This window comes from Motacilla alba, chromosome 6 (assembly GCF_015832195.1).
Source record: "Motacilla alba alba isolate MOTALB_02 chromosome 6, Motacilla_alba_V1.0_pri, whole genome shotgun sequence".
NCBI classification, from domain to species: Eukaryota; Metazoa; Chordata; class Aves; order Passeriformes; family Motacillidae; genus Motacilla; species Motacilla alba.
The window spans coordinates 12,642,731-12,660,239 of NC_052021.1; the positions used below are offsets into that span (position 1 = coordinate 12,642,731).

At 38.6% G+C, this 17,509-nt stretch overlaps 1 long non-coding RNA gene across 1 annotated transcript in view; it reads right to left on the bottom strand.

Annotated features, from left to right (window-relative positions):
• Window positions 1-17,509, bottom strand: part of LOC119702852 — a 286,047-nt gene that overhangs the window by 106,896 nt on the left and 161,642 nt on the right. Inside the window, exon 2 of the long non-coding RNA XR_005257466.1 lies at window positions 10,781-10,869. This is a non-coding gene — a long non-coding RNA (uncharacterized LOC119702852). The remainder of the gene's footprint in view (window positions 1-10,780; window positions 10,870-17,509) is intronic.

The window sequence follows — 17,509 nt, forward strand, 5'->3', positions numbered from 1 at the left end:
GCTCTTTTCTTTTAATGAAGATCTTATTCTGCTCCAGCACTATTACAATTCATTTTACTGTTTACTGTCTCTAATACAAGTGTCTAAAACTTTCTGTTCAAATAATCACAGAAAAGATCCATATTTTTTTTCAGTTTGTAAAGTTAGAATGATTGGTTTGAGGTTGAAATGTTTTATCTTCTCTATCTCTTGCATTTTCTTGACCTTAAAGAAAAAATCCCCGTTTCATCTAGGTCATTTCAAAGAGTGAAAGAGGAACCTCATCACATTAACATGTTTAATCTCCTTGCTTTAAAATAACATGGAATAGTTCCTTGGGATTTGTTACAAGCACTATGCACAAAGGCATGTTAATTATCTGATCTAAGTTTACATTTGCTTTATCTTCCTTTTGTGCAGATTGTAGCATATTAATTTCATGCTTCCTTCTTAAAAATGGTTATTAGAGCAGCAATTGGCATTCAAACCAGCTCAAGGCAGCTTTACACTGGACATGTGCCTCAACAGCACTGCACTGTCCACCACATTCATATGAAAGAAAGATGAGCCCAATGACCAAGAAGAAAGAAATCAACTCATTTCATGTTGAAGATTTCTTTGACTGTAATTCCTAATACATGTCTGCAGTAATTTTCCAAGAATAAAATTTTCTACTGAGCACAAATGTTGTTGATTCTCAGTAAGATCTTAGTGCATGGCTCCCTGGGGTGTTTTGCAAATTATTCATTTCAGTGTCAGTAAAAATCCTTGTACCTTTTCTGTTAGCCTAAATAGCAAACTTTGTTTAAAGGGGTAATGGGCTTAATAGAAACTTAAAGTGATCATACTTGTACTCCCAGTGTCCAGACATTACAGTACCAAGTGCAGAAGGTAAGTGGCCTTGTCAGCAGGATTTCGGGTATTAGTCTACCTCTGAGAAAAATTATTGCATTGCAGGACACTAGAGACAGCTGTGAATGTTTTCCTTCATATGAGGTAAGGACAACTGAGGAAAATGGATGAGATTTTTCTTCATTTCTGTCAAATTCCATACACAGAGAAAACATTTCATTTCTGAACAGGGTATAAGGCAACCTGACTAAAATAAACAAGTATAGCTTAAAAAAAAAAAAAAATCAGGTATGAGATGGCAAGGACTGCTGCCAGCATCTATAAGAAATGATTCCATAGAGTGGGGTAAGGTACATCTGAAATGACAGGACAAGATAAATATAGCTGTGTGTTACCAACTTCCACTGACTCACAGAATATAAAATCTAAGAGTAATGTTTTCTTCTGCTGCAGTTGGTCTAAAACAAGGCCTTCTATGATCAAATCTTTAGAGGAAAAGGCTAGGAAAAACGTATAATTCTACTTGTGAATAAGTCACTTGTTTTTCAGCCTTGGTGATCTCAATTAAAATTCCTCCCTTATGAATGAGGTAATTGTTTTAGCTTTCATGGCCAAAATACCAAACCTCTACCTTAAGATTTCTAAGGCAAGGAACACTTATTTCAGGGTTAATGGAAAATACACACTAAAAACAAGTACCCTCACAAATCAGGAGGGCAGCAGATTCCTTCTAGGAATCCTTGATGTGCTGTTGCATATAGGTGCTCCCACATGAAACCTGTGGTTTTGTGGTAGCTAGACTTCCTGTTCTGACAATACCAAAAAATTTTGCACATTTTCAACAAAGATGCACATCCAAATGCCAACAGCTGTGATGTGGAACTTTGTGGCTCAAAAGTAACCCTTTAGCACAAAATCTACTTTTGGGGTAGTGAACCACCTCAGCGAAAAGCTTGCTGATGGTGTTGCCTTAAGTTTTAGCTTTCATATTTTCCAGATTCTGTGCTGCATTAGTGTGTAACTCTGAACTTCATATAAAGCGTTAGCAAGTTCTCCTCACAGTTTAGTTAGACAAAACACTCCTTTTCCAGCCCGAGAATCAAGGGCACCATTGCAGCTTCAGGCTCGGAAGTTATAAACAACAGGGAATTGAAGAGAGCAATCTGGAGGATGGGACTTCACAATCTGAAGCTGTAATTGGACAATTAACCCCAGTATTTAAGTGGGCCAAAATTACAAAAGTGCAAAAACTTGGGACCCCTCATCCATCTTGGGTGTAGCCTCAGCCAGGCTCTTGTGCTGCCCAAGGTGTATCCTTTGAAGGCCTTTTAATAAATCCCTGCTTTATTCCTTTAACACTGTCTAGCCTCTGTTCCAGGTAGCCTCTCAAGGCATCAATAGCACAATGGAATTCACATTCTTTTTGCCTACACTACACCCACATGTAAAAGCTTGTAAAGAGGAAAAAGCCTGATAATTAATTATAGAAGCATTGTGGTCTTGCAACAATTGTCTATTTTAAAGACTATACCAGAAATTTCTGTGAAAATGAACTTCAGCGCACAAGGAATTTCCAGGTGGAATGGAATTTCCACAGCTCTTGGAGTTTCAGACTTAGGCAGTGAGCTGAGAAAACTGAAAACTGCATTGAGGTAAGTACCTACACAGATAAAAGTGTCTGAGGCAACCAACAGAAGCACAATAAAATCAACTGCAAAACATCCTGGAGGCAGAGTCCCATTTGTGGTGAAATAGCACAAGTTTCCCCTGAAGGTAGTAAAACCAAGGAGTGCTGAAAGATATCCCAAAATGGATAAGTTGGCAAGAGACCAATGTCCCTGCTCAAGCAGGCCCATCCTCGATGGATGGATTGTGTCCAGACAATTCTGGTGTATCTCCAATGAGGGAGATTCCACAACATCTATGGACAACCTGTTCCAGGGCTTGGTCACCCACAAAGTAAGGAAGTTCTTCCTCATCCTCAGATGGAACTTCCTGTGCACCAGTTTCTGTCTGTAACATGAGAATCTTCTGACAAACAGCACCACACCAGCCTTAGACTAGCAACAACTAACTGGAAAGCAATGTTACAGTTTCAGGCCCTTTTCTAAATAGCAATTTAACAAATAGCTCAATCCCTATTTATTCCAAGCTTGAGGATGATTTGCTTTGTACAAGAGTTGCTTTGAAGTCTGGGGAGTGCGTGAACAAGTTGTTTGAAACAGCACAATGATTAGAGGGGACAGCTCACATCTGGGGAAGAAATTACAAGGATCTGCAGAGAAATCGTTCTATGAGCAGTGGCGCTATCTACATCTGGTTTCCACTGGACGAGTGACTTCTTGTTGATTAACTTTTAACTGAATGTGTGAGGTCACCCTAACTAAATATCTAGTAGGTATTAGATGGAAAAAATAAATCTTTTTCTGTTGCTTTGTGTTTGAAAACTGGTAATTCACACAGGAAAGAAGCGTTAGTTGAGGAGGGGATTCTCTAATGTCTGGAACAGAAAACACTCCAAAAGCTGCTTTTTTTCAAGCAGCTAAGCATCAATTATATACTATTCTGTGTCAGTTTTTTTGCTTTAGTAAGAATTTTAGTGATTCTTATTTTTCACCCTTTCCAGTGGACATATTAAAAAGATATTTGCTTTCCAGGAGAGTATTTAATTATTTACTAGGAATTTAATGTGATTAAGAACTTTATTCACAAATATGTCTGATTGAAAATGGAAGATACATAAAGATGTTTTCATAAATCTTATTTCCTTAGGAAACAAGATTCAAATAAACCAGACATGCAGAGAGGGGGAAACAACCTGGGGGGACTGGGTAAACAAGGAATCCATAGTGGTTTCCCTGCTGATTAGTGAATCTTATTCAACATTCCTCATGGTGGAAGAACAAATATCCTGGGAAAACCCTAGTACTTCTGTGATTACCAGACCTCCATCTACTCCTGAAGGAGCCTGTGATCCACGCAAAGAAAGGAGAAAATATTATTGCTGTTTTACACACAGGCAAACCTAATGCTGTTGCAATTTATGATGTTGATTTCTCTGCATGTTCAGGGACATGTAGCTGAATCTCAGAGTTTGAATTTCCACACTGCCATTCGAAGGCCTTGAGCACAGACCTGCTTATGCTCGTGGACATACTCACGGATGCACAAACTCTTCCATATGAGTAATCTCAGTGGGAAAGGGGAGAGGTCTATGCAGCGGGACGTGGTATCCGGCAGGCTGCCAGCAAACCCAGCACTGGTGATTCTGGATGTAGTTTGTAAAAGGGAACTTAGGCTGCCTCATTAGGTTCCAGATTTTTCTCATTATTGAGAGCAACAAAATAGAGAGACTAAGCAAAGACACTGCTACAGAGAATCAGGAATATTGGGTACAGATAAAATGCACAGACACTCCTTGCATGCTTGAAACAGTGCTCCACTACATTGATAATGACAGAGAAAAACCATGGAAGGAAAAATTTGCTATATTCACATTTTAATTTAAGGAACTGTCAACAAAGTTAACTTAAGGCTTTACTATGGGCATATTCAGAAGAATAGTAATGTGGTTCTTTTTGTTTTTTGTTTTTTTTTTTAATATGTGGCAACTACTAGGATCTATTTCAGAGAATGAGTTGGTTTGGAGATAAACAGAGAGCATGCTTCTAACTGCTGCCATTCTCTTCAAGTAAAAGCCCCTCTTAGCACCAATTCCTGGCCACATAGCATTTCCATTATACTTGAGTTTGTTTTTTTGTCCAACTTACAAGTGATTTTGTTTCTTTTAAAATGAATACAAGTGATAAATCTACTATGAAACTACAAAGTCTACCGAACGACTTCCATTTATTTAACAGGGAACCAAATTAGACCCTACTTGGCTACCAGGCAAAATGTATTTTACTATTTACACTAGAGAATACAAATATAAAAAGAACTAACCACTAGAAAAAAAATTTTTCTGTCCTGCCTCTAACAGTCAGAGAATGTGTAAATAGAAAATAAAAAAGAAGGTATTACCCTATTCAGAATGGAAAAAAGGCAGAATTAACTCAGGGTGTCTCCACTAATTATCTGCTTCAAAAGGAGTGGGAATTATGTAGCCCTAGGAACTTTCCAAGATATGAGCTCTAGAAAAAGCAGTAATTAGCCAATCCCATAAGCTAGAACCAACGGTAACCTGGAACCAAAAATCTCTAAATTTAATGGTAATGACTGATTTTGTTGCTTCTCTCTTTTTATCACTTAACTGCATTAACATTACCCTGTTTGTAAGCAAACACGTCCTAAAAATTTATGGTGGCCTCAGTGGCTCCTAAATGCTCTATCCCAGCACAGAACACCCCAAAGACAACAGGGAGCTGGACACTGAGTACCTCCACCCTTCAGATATTGCGCATCCTGCCTTAAGGCACAGGGAAGAAGAAAAAGTAATTTGGTAATTCTCCTCAAAGCTTAACAGGCAGCTTTGGAGATTAGAGACAATACTGGATGTCTGCTTGGAACTACTCACTGGGTGATGCTGAGGAAACTTTCCACTAATCTCAAGTACAATCCAACTGCATGGAAACACTACAGTCCCTCACCTTCACTCATGGGGGGTAAGCTGCTTGCCAGGGTACTGAGCAAAAGCAAAGGCAGTCCTTTGTTTCCCAGTGCTGCTGTTGTGATTAAAAGCAAGAAACTTATTATTACGATGTAATATCAATTATATGGAGCACTGGCACAGACTCAAGAACAAGAGCACAGGGAACAAGGAACACTTAGCACAGCCCTGATCATATTTTAATTTCTACTCAATGTTTCCTCATTGAAAAAGGGCTTTCTTAATTCCAGTTCTAGGCAGAATGAATCATATTTTTTTTAAAAAAATATGATTTCTATGAAGAGATAGCACATTCAAATACTACTTCCAGGTCCTTAAATGCATTACTCTGTAATGGGAAAGAGTGAAATCAGGCAGTTGGCCCTGTAAGGACCACCACGGGAGACTGCAGAGCAAAAATGAAGAAAATCCTTTACCTGCTTTTCCCATTTCTGAAGTCACACTGGCCATTTTCCATCACATTAGTAACAGCAAGAGGTGATGTCATTTTGCACTGCCTCCACCCTATCCTAGTCCTCAGGGAGAATGCTCTGCCACTGAGAATTCAGATCAGTTTTAGAAGCTGCCATCCCCAAGAACTAAACCCCACAATATTCTGGTTTTATCTCTTTTGTGTCTGGAAGAGGAGAAAGATTCAGATGCCTTCAGTATTTAAAGATGCCTTTCCATGCAGTCTGCCAAAACTTCTCTAAGGATTCCCTCCTCTCTGACACAAATAACTTCCATAGGTCCAGAAGGAAATTGATACACATTTTCCATCTATTTCACACAATCCTTGCAACAACTGCTGCTTTTCAGCGGAAACAAAAGGGCAGTAGGTGTCACCTACTAAAATAGACAGGGAAATCCCAGAGCCCATCTTCAACAAGACACTTTATGCAAAGCTGATCATGCTCTCTGGAAGCTGTATGAGTAAACAAACGTGCACAAAACAACAGGCTGAGCAGTTGATCCTCTTTCCATACTTCTGCTTTTACACATTTTAGACAAAACTCCAGAAAACATCTGTAGGAATCACAGTCTTGAATCCTTTCTACCTTCCTATGACAGTACATTGGTTTTAAGTCTGTTTTACTCAGTTTTAGAGGATCTCAAAATAAATCACAATCAAATGATGCCACTATGGAATGTGGTGACAATACAGTGGCACTTGGTGCAGGTATGAGCGTATCAAGTGACTTGGCAAACTTATTTTAATCCTCTAATGGAAGTTCTTTTTCTGCAGTAACACCTAGAATATTTTATTTCTGTAAGTGATGTGTTCTGGGACAGAGTTTTGCATGAAGGCATCCATTTTTATGCCTGACTGAAACCGCTGGCTATCCTTTTTAAATATAATCTCATTCCTGCCTCAGGACAAGTGCCACCTACTGACAGCAAGAGCTGTTTCTGCTTGCTTAACTAAATTCATCAAGAATTCTAACCATAGTTCCTGTTGTTTCAGTCAGTTTTGCTTCAAGTCCAAATGGTGAACAGAGGCCTCAAAGATGAATATTTCAAAAATTTGGAATGGTACGTGCCTGATTCCATTTAAAACCTGCCTGTCCAAGGTGCTGATGACTGATGAAGAATTCCCTAGCAGCATCATCACCAGTCACTCTACCAAACTTTTCTGAAAGAAAATAAGCAAATCCAACAAAAATCTTCATACTCTATGGATTATCAAGTATTTACTTCAAAAGGCAAATCAGAAACAAATCAAAAGTGCCAAAAATCAGTAGAAATACATCTCTAAGCCTGGACAAAGACAACAAAGCTCTATGTAAAGGAGACTGAGTACTACAGGAATAGCAAAAATACCACTGCATAGTAAAAAATCAGCTGCATGGCTTCATCTAAAAGTGTTCTGGAAAAAATCTGCTATAAATTATGCCTCTCCTCTACATACAAGCTTCATAAATGAAGTATAGGGTTTTAAGAGACATTTTCTCTTTCTTTTGTCAGGTCTGGAGTCATTAAACAGAGATTAGCTGGATAAATAGAGGAAGTGATTTTTAAACTGTTTGCAAACTTAATGTGAAGAGCCCAGCCTTGCAAATTATCACATCTAATCAGAGATGCACGCTTCACTGCTCCAGTAATTGTACTAGTATTAGTCAAATTCTTGTTGTCTCCTCATTAGCCATGAAAAGGAGACTCAAGATGTACTTCATTAGAGTATCCTGAATATAAATTTTTAGTGTAAGGAGGAAGAGATGTGTTACATACTGTACTTTATATAAAAATATTAAGAACATAAAACATATTGAATCATTCTGGGTTTTGACTGAATATATGTCTTTAACTACCAACCCCTCTTTTCTCTTTTATTGTCTTGATCCCCTCTTTCATTTGCAGTGAGACTATAGCACTTGAAAATGTAATTTACAACCAATGTCATGAAAATATATTAAGAAATGTGCTGTATTATGCAGCCCTTCCCATTTCCATAGCCAGAAGAACACAGCTTAATCACTATCTGTCTTTAGTAGAAAGTTTCAGTAAATTCTTGACTACTGGATAGGCGATGTAACTTGCATTAAATGTAGATCAAATCAAAACGTTTGCTCCTTTGATCAGCAAAGCATTTAAGTACATGCTCATGCCCTTCTTTATTTAGCAATGCCCTTAAGTATATGACACTAAATCAAGAGAATTTAAACACATGCCTAACACATGAAGCATGTACTTAAGAGAATTGGGGTTTAAAAAAATCCAGCTTGAATAGGATTTCCAAACAGGTCTCTTGGAAGGCTAAAAGCAAAAACATTCCCAAGAATTTCAGTAGAAGGAGAGGCAATGCAAATTTTCACATTTGTTTTTTCACAGCTATTTTTTTGGTGCAAATCCCAGTCTGAAATATTTGTATTACTCAACAGCAGTTAAGGGAAGCTGAAAAGGAACTAGGCAGGTCACCAAAATAGTACCAATAGATGACTTCTACCTCTCTGCTTTATGACAATTAAAAAGAACCAGAAAGCAAATAACTTATAAAAATGTACCCTTTCACCCCAGAACTACAGCACCAGATAACCAGGAAATCAGATTTGTGGAAGCTAGAATATAAGCCAAATATGGTTTAGCATTTATTTTTGTGGAACACTAGGAATTGGGACTGGAAACAATTCCAAAGGGGAAGTAAATCCATAATGCATTGTCTAGCAACTCTGTGTACTGCAAGAAAGTGAACTGGATTTCTAGGCCTGAGGTTTGCTCCCCGAGTTGTCTCTTGTCAGAACACAGCAATATCCTCACTCAACTTCATCTCTATCTCTCAATAAAACACTAGGGTATTAAAAAAAAAAATAAAATTGAAATACTTCCAGGTGCCTCTTTGAACAACATTAAAACACTTCAGAAATCTTTCATTCAGAATTAATTAACATAAAAAACAGTCTCCACAATACGGCAGAGCCCTAAAGTGGTTTGTGGAATTTAATTAGGCTAACCTTCTTTTTACTACATTGGTACCACTCTATAAGAAGAGCAAATCATTATTAAATCCTTTGGTGTTCACTGTAATAACATTAAACATGATGAACTATTTTCGTAGTAAAGTCTATGTCGTATGTGAGTCTATAATTTAGCATTAGCTTGAATTTAATTTATAAAATACACTATTTGTCACCATACGCTGAACACTTAAAAAAATTCCTCCTCACCATAGTATTAGGATAACAAGATGATATTGAAGATCCCATCCAACCTAAACTATTCTGTGACATGATTCTGTGAATAGTTCAGTAATTTGTAATTTTTGAAAGAGGAGGCCTATCAGTGCAGCAAAAAGAAAATCAAAGCAAGGCCAAGTCCAGACAGAGTGACGGTTGGCACTGGATCCCCAAGAGATCTGTGAAACAGAGATTTCTTTGGTCTAACCCTGGTTGAAAGAACCTGAAGGAAAAAAATTTTTACGAGTTTTTCTGGTTTCACTGGAATTTGAAATAAACCTAGAACTTTTGTATTTTTTGTAAAGAAACAATTTACTGTCAGAAAACTTCACCTGCTCATCAATTGCATCATTGTGTGAAAAATACAGCACAGATCTTGAAACTCAGGGAAAAAAAAGAGGCGGATACAAAGCACAAGTGCTTGTCAAGTGACATATCTTGTCACTAGAAATGGTTAAATGATGAAGTTTAAGATGATAGCAGACACCAAACATATACAAACATCCTCAGTGAATGATACTAATGGAAAACAGTTTTGTCTTTCCACAGATGATTTGTTTTCATCACTGGACAATGCAGAATCTTTTATTAAAAATTCACAAAGGATGCATTTGAAATCCTTTCATCTGTCTGTCTAAAATATTTCTAAGGTGCCAATCACTGCATTATCTCAACACATTAATAGATTAGCTGGATTTTACTAAATACAAAAAGAGATTCCAAAAGAACTCAAGATGAAAACACGTTATCCAGCTACAGAAAGCCCTTCTTGGTGCTGGGAAAGGCTCTGAGAATGTTCCTTTGGCTGAGTGAGGACACAAGCAGCACTTCACCCCATGCACAGGGCCCAGAAGCTGATGAGAACACATTTACTCCCACACCCTACAGCTCTGAATTCCTTCTGAAATTATGGGTATTACAGCTTTGGGACTATGCTATAGCTGACATAAACTGCGTGTGAGGGTGAAGCAATAGCACATGTAAGCATATGCTGTGAGTGGGAATGAATTTTAGCATGTGTTTGCACACTCGGCTGAACCACGCCCCTCGCCACTTGGGCAGATCTTCAGTGAATTTTGCATCAGCATTGCCTCAGCAGGTGCCTCTCCCTTAAATTGGTACAAGTGAAATATGTCCCATAATTTTGGGTGTTGAGAAGTATTTCTCACCTTATATGAAAAATACTTTGCAGATATTTTACTCTATATGATTACTTTCCCAATACACTCAGTTTATGTAAAAAATAGTTATTTAAACAATTTCTTCCAGCCTTAGATTTAAAACTGTACTTTGCTCTTAAAAAAGTATTAAGCTAATCCACATAAAAGAAGACTCTTCTTTGGAAAAAATCAAGGATCCTTTGCCTCACCTATTTCCTTCCACAATTTAATGATGGATAAAATAGACCAGAAGGATCAGACCTCCTAGTATAGAGAGTTAGCTGCAGACCTCACATAATAAATACCTTCCTCTTTTATATAATTGATAATATTAACTACAGGAGACCCCGTAGAGAAGAATCAGTCATGATCCTGTGGTACAGCTTGCACTAAGCTTCCTATTTAAAATGCACATTCAGCTATTTAGTAACACACAAAAAATCCAGGTCATTCACCCTCAAATCGTAACATTTAATTTTTGTATGCAGAAAAACTTTAATAGTGTATATATTAATATCCAAATGACTTACATTTAAGAAGCGTCCTCAGATCCAGTGCCTAAAGTTGGAACTTGACTGAATTCCATTTATGTTCCATGTCAGTGATAATTCACTGTGTGCTGCAAAGAAAGAAACAGTAGTTTGAAAAATTACATTATTTTCCTTTTATATTTGGTATTACAGGTGTGTTCCTAGTCATGCTGGAGAGCTCTTCCTCATTCTGCATTTTTCTGTGTGTTTCTCTCACTGGTACAGGAATTTACCCATCAGAATTGGAGAGGGACAAATTTCAATCAGCCTGTCAGGGTCCTTTTGTGAGCTGCCACAGACCAGCACTGGCCTAATTCCAGCACTGCTCTAATGCTTTTTCTCCTGCTAACTCTCCTCTTTTTCTTAATCTTACTCTCCATTTTTTTGATATGCTGTTTTCTGCCTCATTTTCCTTTCCCCAATGTATATTGTTTTTATATCCTTCCTCTATCCTTCTCTTTCCTCAATCCAGTATCTAGCCTTCAAAACTCAAACACTTGCTCTTCTTTTTCTTTTCTCTTCAGCTTTTCCCCTTTGATGAAGGCCCCTCTTGTCTTCCAATCACCATTTTGAAAAGAATTCCCAGCAAATTTCCTCTCTGTACAAACTGAGACTTTCTTTAAAGAGACCATTTTTATCACAACTCAAAACATACTTCTGCTGATACTACAACTTCACTCAACTCAAGGTCATAAAATGAAGTTTATATATTTTACCAGCCTAGTGATTTCAAGTGTTTATTCTCAACATATGTGAGCCTGAATTAAAATTTCCAGCACATGCCAGAAGTCACAGGTATTGCTCCAAACAAATTACTACTCAAATGACTTTATGACACTCATTCCAGGAAAAGTATCCTAGGTATTCTATTGAAGGCTGAGCCAAGCTCCATTCAGAGACCTACACACAATATTTATGCACTCTATAAAGTTTCTGTCATCCCTAAGTGTTCTTTTATTTTTTTAATGAACTATCCCTATGTAGATGTATTTGGGCTGCATTTGTTGGACAAAAGTATCCCAAGAAGAGGTTTCAGTAAAGTATACAGGGTTAGATTCTCATAGAACAAATGGTGTAGAATGTCTGATATTTCTGGAACCAACAGAAAGCTTGGGACTAGAAGGCTCAGTAGAAAATGACCATATTGCTTGCTTGAAAACTTGACAATTGTATCATGTGCAAATAAAAGAATACAGACTATTTAGGACTTTATTTTTTTTTAAAGACTCCTTGAAAGTGTTCTCAGCAATTGGCTGTGATTTAAAACATCCTTTTGTGTGTGGAATTGCATGCAGAGAATAAAGCTAAGTCAATTAACGACACACAGAAATTGGGCCAGGTAACATTCATGCCACAGTCTCTTTACATAATGCAGAACTCTTGTGAACATGAAAGAAGCAGGAAGTCTTCCCAAAATTATTATATCAAATTCTTGGTTGGAGTAAATGAGCACAGCTCTTTTGTGCTTCAAAAGTGGGAGGAATTTATAGAGCTAAATTGTTATTTAATCATTGAATAATAACAAGAATCACGTCTCAGCAATAAGATTTTATACTCCTGTCTAATGTGCCCCTGCAGGTTTTAGCTTGGCCTTCAAAAGCTGAGGTTACCCAGCCATTTCCTAGAGCTTCTACCTCTCTTCCATGTTCAGAAGCAGCAGACTCACCACCCAGCACAAGGCATTGTAGCTGGAGCTATTTATTTCCGTGGAAAAAAAGGTACTTAAATGCTTCCCACACCAATAAAATATCACAAGGAGCTCCATTCCTCCTTTTCCCCATCACACGGCAGAGGGACAACTAGGCTCTGTATTAGCCCAGTGGTCAGAGCCTGGCGCTTGGTGCCAAGGTTGAGTTTGACCCATGTGCAGGCCATTAGCTTAAGAGTCAATGAGCCTTGTGGGTCCCTTCCAATTCAGGATATTTGTTGTGAGTCTCTGGTTTTCTCTACTCAAGTGTCAGTTCCTCTTCTCCGAGGTCAAGGGGGCAATTGCAAGGCTGTGCCCCTGTGTAAGACTGGCTTAGTTCTCTGGGGCAGCGCAGTCCTTCAGCAAAGTGACTCAGTGCTATTTGTGCCCAGGACATGCTTCCCACAGCAGACTGTGCCCCACACCTGCCCTGCTAGAGAAGCTTGCCTGGGAATTTACAGTTACTACTGGCAGGGTAAATACTTATGCCAGTAAGTCTACAAGGTGTGACTTTGTAAGCACAGACTGCTCCCTGCTCTTCAATAACCTATGGATGTTTTTTACAGACCTCTTTGATTGTGTGCCTAAGCTTCTTTGAGCATTACACATACTAATTCATTAGCAGCATTTTCAGGTAATCCCCATCTATTTATATGTTCCCAGCTACACCAAAAGGAAACTTGGCATGTTGTTAGCTAAAAATCATCTAAAAAAGTAAATAGATTGCTTTCAGTGGCAGGGAGATGAGGGAGGGGGGACATTAGGAGGGGTCTGGTGGTGGTCTTGGCTCATCTTCTAATAATAAACTAACTCTAATAGTGAATATACTGAGATTAGCCATGAAGCTGGAGCAGCTGGTGAGTAACAAAGATCAGTGCAAGTCACCTTGATGCTGTCAATTCACAAGGGCATAGAACTACTTGCAGCTCACTCATGCAAAACCAGCACAAAACCTCATGGATGCTGCACAGGTCCCCTCATAATGGCTTTTGGAGATGGAAATCAAACTGAAAGAGAAGCTTTACCTCTATTCTAGTGAAGCATCACCCACATCCACAAAGTCTGTGGCAAGTCTACTGTGCCTCTATGACACAATGAGGAGAACATCAACCTCTTCCATCAGAAAACCCTTCTTCTAAAGGCTGAGGGTGATTCACAGAATCTGCTATTGTCTCACTGGAGAGAAGGCTGGCTATGCCCTCCCATTAAATACGTTTGTTGCATCAAAGGATATTAAACATGATTTTTATCTAACATTTTTAGGCTGCTTCTGAGGATGAAGCTAACAGTTTACTGCATTTTTCAGTCATTTGTTTAAGTGAATTTGCAACCCTGAGTAGCTTCAAAGAAATTGTCTTGAAAGGAAGACATTTTATTTGTTGTTTTGGGCTCATATAAGGTCACAGAAAGAAGACAGAAATTGTCAGAGCAGCTCTGGCCAATACACCAGCTGACACTTCCAGCATATCAGGAAAATCACCATTTTTCCTCCTTTGTGATTACTCCTATTTCCAGTCATGAAGGGAGAGGGTTACACAAAACAAGTACCACGTCTCACTAAGGAAAGCAAGGAACAATCTGGAATCAGTACAAGCCAACAACTTGAGAAAATATATGAAAAATGTTTAGAATTTTAATCCATGTTACAAATAAACCAACTAATCAACAAACCCCCCCCCCCAAAAAAAAAAAAAAAAAAAACCAAAAAACAAACCCAGAACAAAAAGAAACAAACCACAGAGCTACAAAGAACTTTTCAGAGGCCACCACTTACCTGAAGTCTGAAGTTATGAGGAGCTTGTTTACCCGTCTGCTTTTATAACCTCTTCTACCTGCTCAGCACAGGTGTTCAGCATTTGCATTTCAACTCAGCACAGGTGTTCAGCATTTGCATTTCAACTCAGCACAGGTGTTCAGCATTCCCAACTCAACCCTCTCAGCACAGGTGTTCAGCATTCCCAATTCAACCCTCTCAGCACAGGTGTTCAGCATTCCCATTTCAGCACAGGTGTGAATCCTTACACAAGGCTCAAACAAGGAACTTGTGTGAGGGAAGGTTTGTTAGCTCCAGGAGAGCCCTCAATGTCTTTCTAGCAAGTCTTTCTCTGCATTTAAGCAGTCCCAGTATAGCTCAGAGAACCTGACTCAGCAGGCAAGTTGCTCAGACTAGAACCCTAGTTCTGAACTCGTGATGCAAATGATGTGGAGGAAATGAAAAGAAACTTCATAATCTCACAGAAGCATTGAAATTATTGACAGATTCATTCTAATTTTCCAAACAAGAAACACCAAATTATCTCCCCCTAAAAGAACAGTTCTTTCTTTGCAGCCGCTATTATGCACTTGCAGGATAACATCATTACTGATCCAAACATTGAGCTGGATGCCAGAGAAAGGACTAAGGAAAAAGACTCAATGAAAATTGTGCCAGTTTCTCTTTATGTAAGTTGCACCTTCCTAACTCCTTCTCACTACTGAGGATTTTCCAGCCCCTGGGTCTGTGGATTCTTTTTACCCTCTGCTATCCCCTGCCCTACCTGTCTTGGTGGCAGCTGTCACCCTGCCATACTGGCCTTCCCTTCTAAAGCTGCATGCTTCTCTCCCCACTCTGCAGCTAGCCTGAGCAGCACTGTAGGAATGAACTCCAGCATATAATAAATAATCTCATCTAGTGGGTAAAAAATTAATCTTAAAATCATTAAACCCTCAGCTTATTAATTTATATTAGGTATTTTTGAACAGGGAAGAGAAGACAAAGGAAGATGTTTTGCTAATATTGTTGCAGGTTTTTTTTCTTCCAGTACAATGCTTTCGACAAATTATTTTCCACAGGAAGAAAAAAAACCAAAAAACCCAAAAGACAACATAACAACCCTACAGTAAAATTATGGGCAATGCCTTTCTTTTTAATCATATAAATTATTGCCAGCTGACTGATGAATCCACTCTGGGCAACATGACACAGTTTACAACCTTAAGGATTACAGTAGTCCAGATGCTATCATCTTAATTGGAAAAGCACAATATTGCCAACTGTCCATGTTAGAAAATGCAAGATTGCATTATTATTATTTTCCCTTCACTTTCCCCTGCTTTCCTTTCCTCTATACAGCCAAGAACTATTAGATCTTTTGTATAGTTTTCTTTATTGAAGTCTTTTTATCAGCTTATGAAGACAGCATTTTTGAGACAACATAAGTCCCACTGCATGAGAGCTCAGCATTCCCATTCCCTACAGTCTCATTTTCCTATCAAGAAGGGGAAGATGGAGGAAAAGCCTTTTCAAACATCAAGTTCACCCCAAGAAAGTGCCTGAGCTTAAGCTCTGTCAATAACACAGTAATTACATCATGTGCAATAGGTCACAACCAGTAATTACAGTGAGAGAAGGGAAGAGGGATAACTAAGTTGTTATGGTAATCATCCACAAGTCAAGAACTTCCTGGTCTGACTCCTCTTATTCTCCTCCCAGCTGTGTGCCAGAACAACTGTTCAGAGCACTTCTAAACTTTTTATTATTAGCAGTTACCTCGTACTACTGTGAAAAAATATAATTATCTATTTAAGGCACGCAGGGACTTTCAGAAACATCTGACAAGGCCCTGAGCTAAACTGGCAAGGCTCAGGCTAATGCCCTAGCCATTGTTCCTTTCCTCTGTCCTTAGGAAAACAAGTTAAATCACACGGTGCCTGAATTTCCCATCTCCAAAAAGCCCCCTGAGACTGTAGACTATGTGTCACCAGGTTAGCTCCTTTTGTGGGTGGGGAAGGTACACTCACTAAGTTTAGCTGCATAATGTAAAATAATTCCAGTAGCATTTATGCATGTGAAGCAGCTGGTGAAAACCTTCTTTAGGTCTGTCCTCCTTCAAAGTATCCAGAAATACTCCCGTGTGACGTGGCCAGTTTGGGAAGGAACAGGGAGGAGGAAGAAGAGGCTTGAGTCAATCTTTTGATGCAGGCGGTGATTTAAGAGAGATTGTTCACATGCAGTTCAAACACAGTTCTCTTCTGCACGATTGCTAAACAGAAAAACACATTCCTACTGCTGGGGTGTGCTTATAATCCTTCTAGGACAAGCTTTGAGGATGGGAGTTTCAGAAACATCCAAAGGAGTTAAGGACAAGCCTCTTTGATGTCTTAGTTGGATTTCTGCTCCTAAATTCCCTAGAGATTGTGAAAACCCCCTTTGCTTTATATTTTTGACTCCTTTTAGAATATGTGGAAGAGAGATTGCTTCTAGTACATTTTTTGTGAGATCAGAATTGTCTCACAGTATTTCCTACAGGAAAATCTGTCAGTGGCAACTGCCTTATTCCAGTAAATTGAATCATATAAGTTTCTTTGTAGAGAAGGTGGTAAGAGTGGGACAAACAGTGAGATGCTCTGGGGTGGTGGGACTCCATCTTTATGGACTGATGACATATTTACTACTCTTGAAAGGAAAAAAAAGGAGACAAAGCTCTCAGTGCTAGAGGCACTCTGGAGCTCTGCCTGTAGGGTAAAATGAGTGGAAAATATACATGAATATGATTAAAAAACAGCACTAAAGCAATTAAAATAAGATATAAGATAGGGTAGAAAAAAGCATAGTTTAAACAGCATAAAATTACATAAATTGCACAGCATGAAAAAAACAAATTAACAAGTCCAAGATGTAACACTCTGTGGGTTGTTTCCAGGAGTCGTAACACCAGTTTACCAATGCCTACTGCAACCTTCATGTCTGATTTCGTATTACAGTTGTTACGGTCTGTATGTAATGTATGACCATGCATGTAAAATAAGTCACCAAGTCACTCTTTCTAACCTTTCAAATTCTCAGTTCCTCATCTCAACACCAGACACAGAGCAGAACCGAAAAAGAGAGAAAGATTGTTTAAGGGGTGGAATGGTTTTCATGTATGTAATGACTGCAGCTCTTCAACCTGGAAGGAAGACAGCTGTGTGGGTGTATGATAGAGATGTTTAGAACATGAGTGGAATGAAGACAGTAAATATAGAATCAGTATTCATTGTTTTCTTTTTCCAAAACAAGGGCT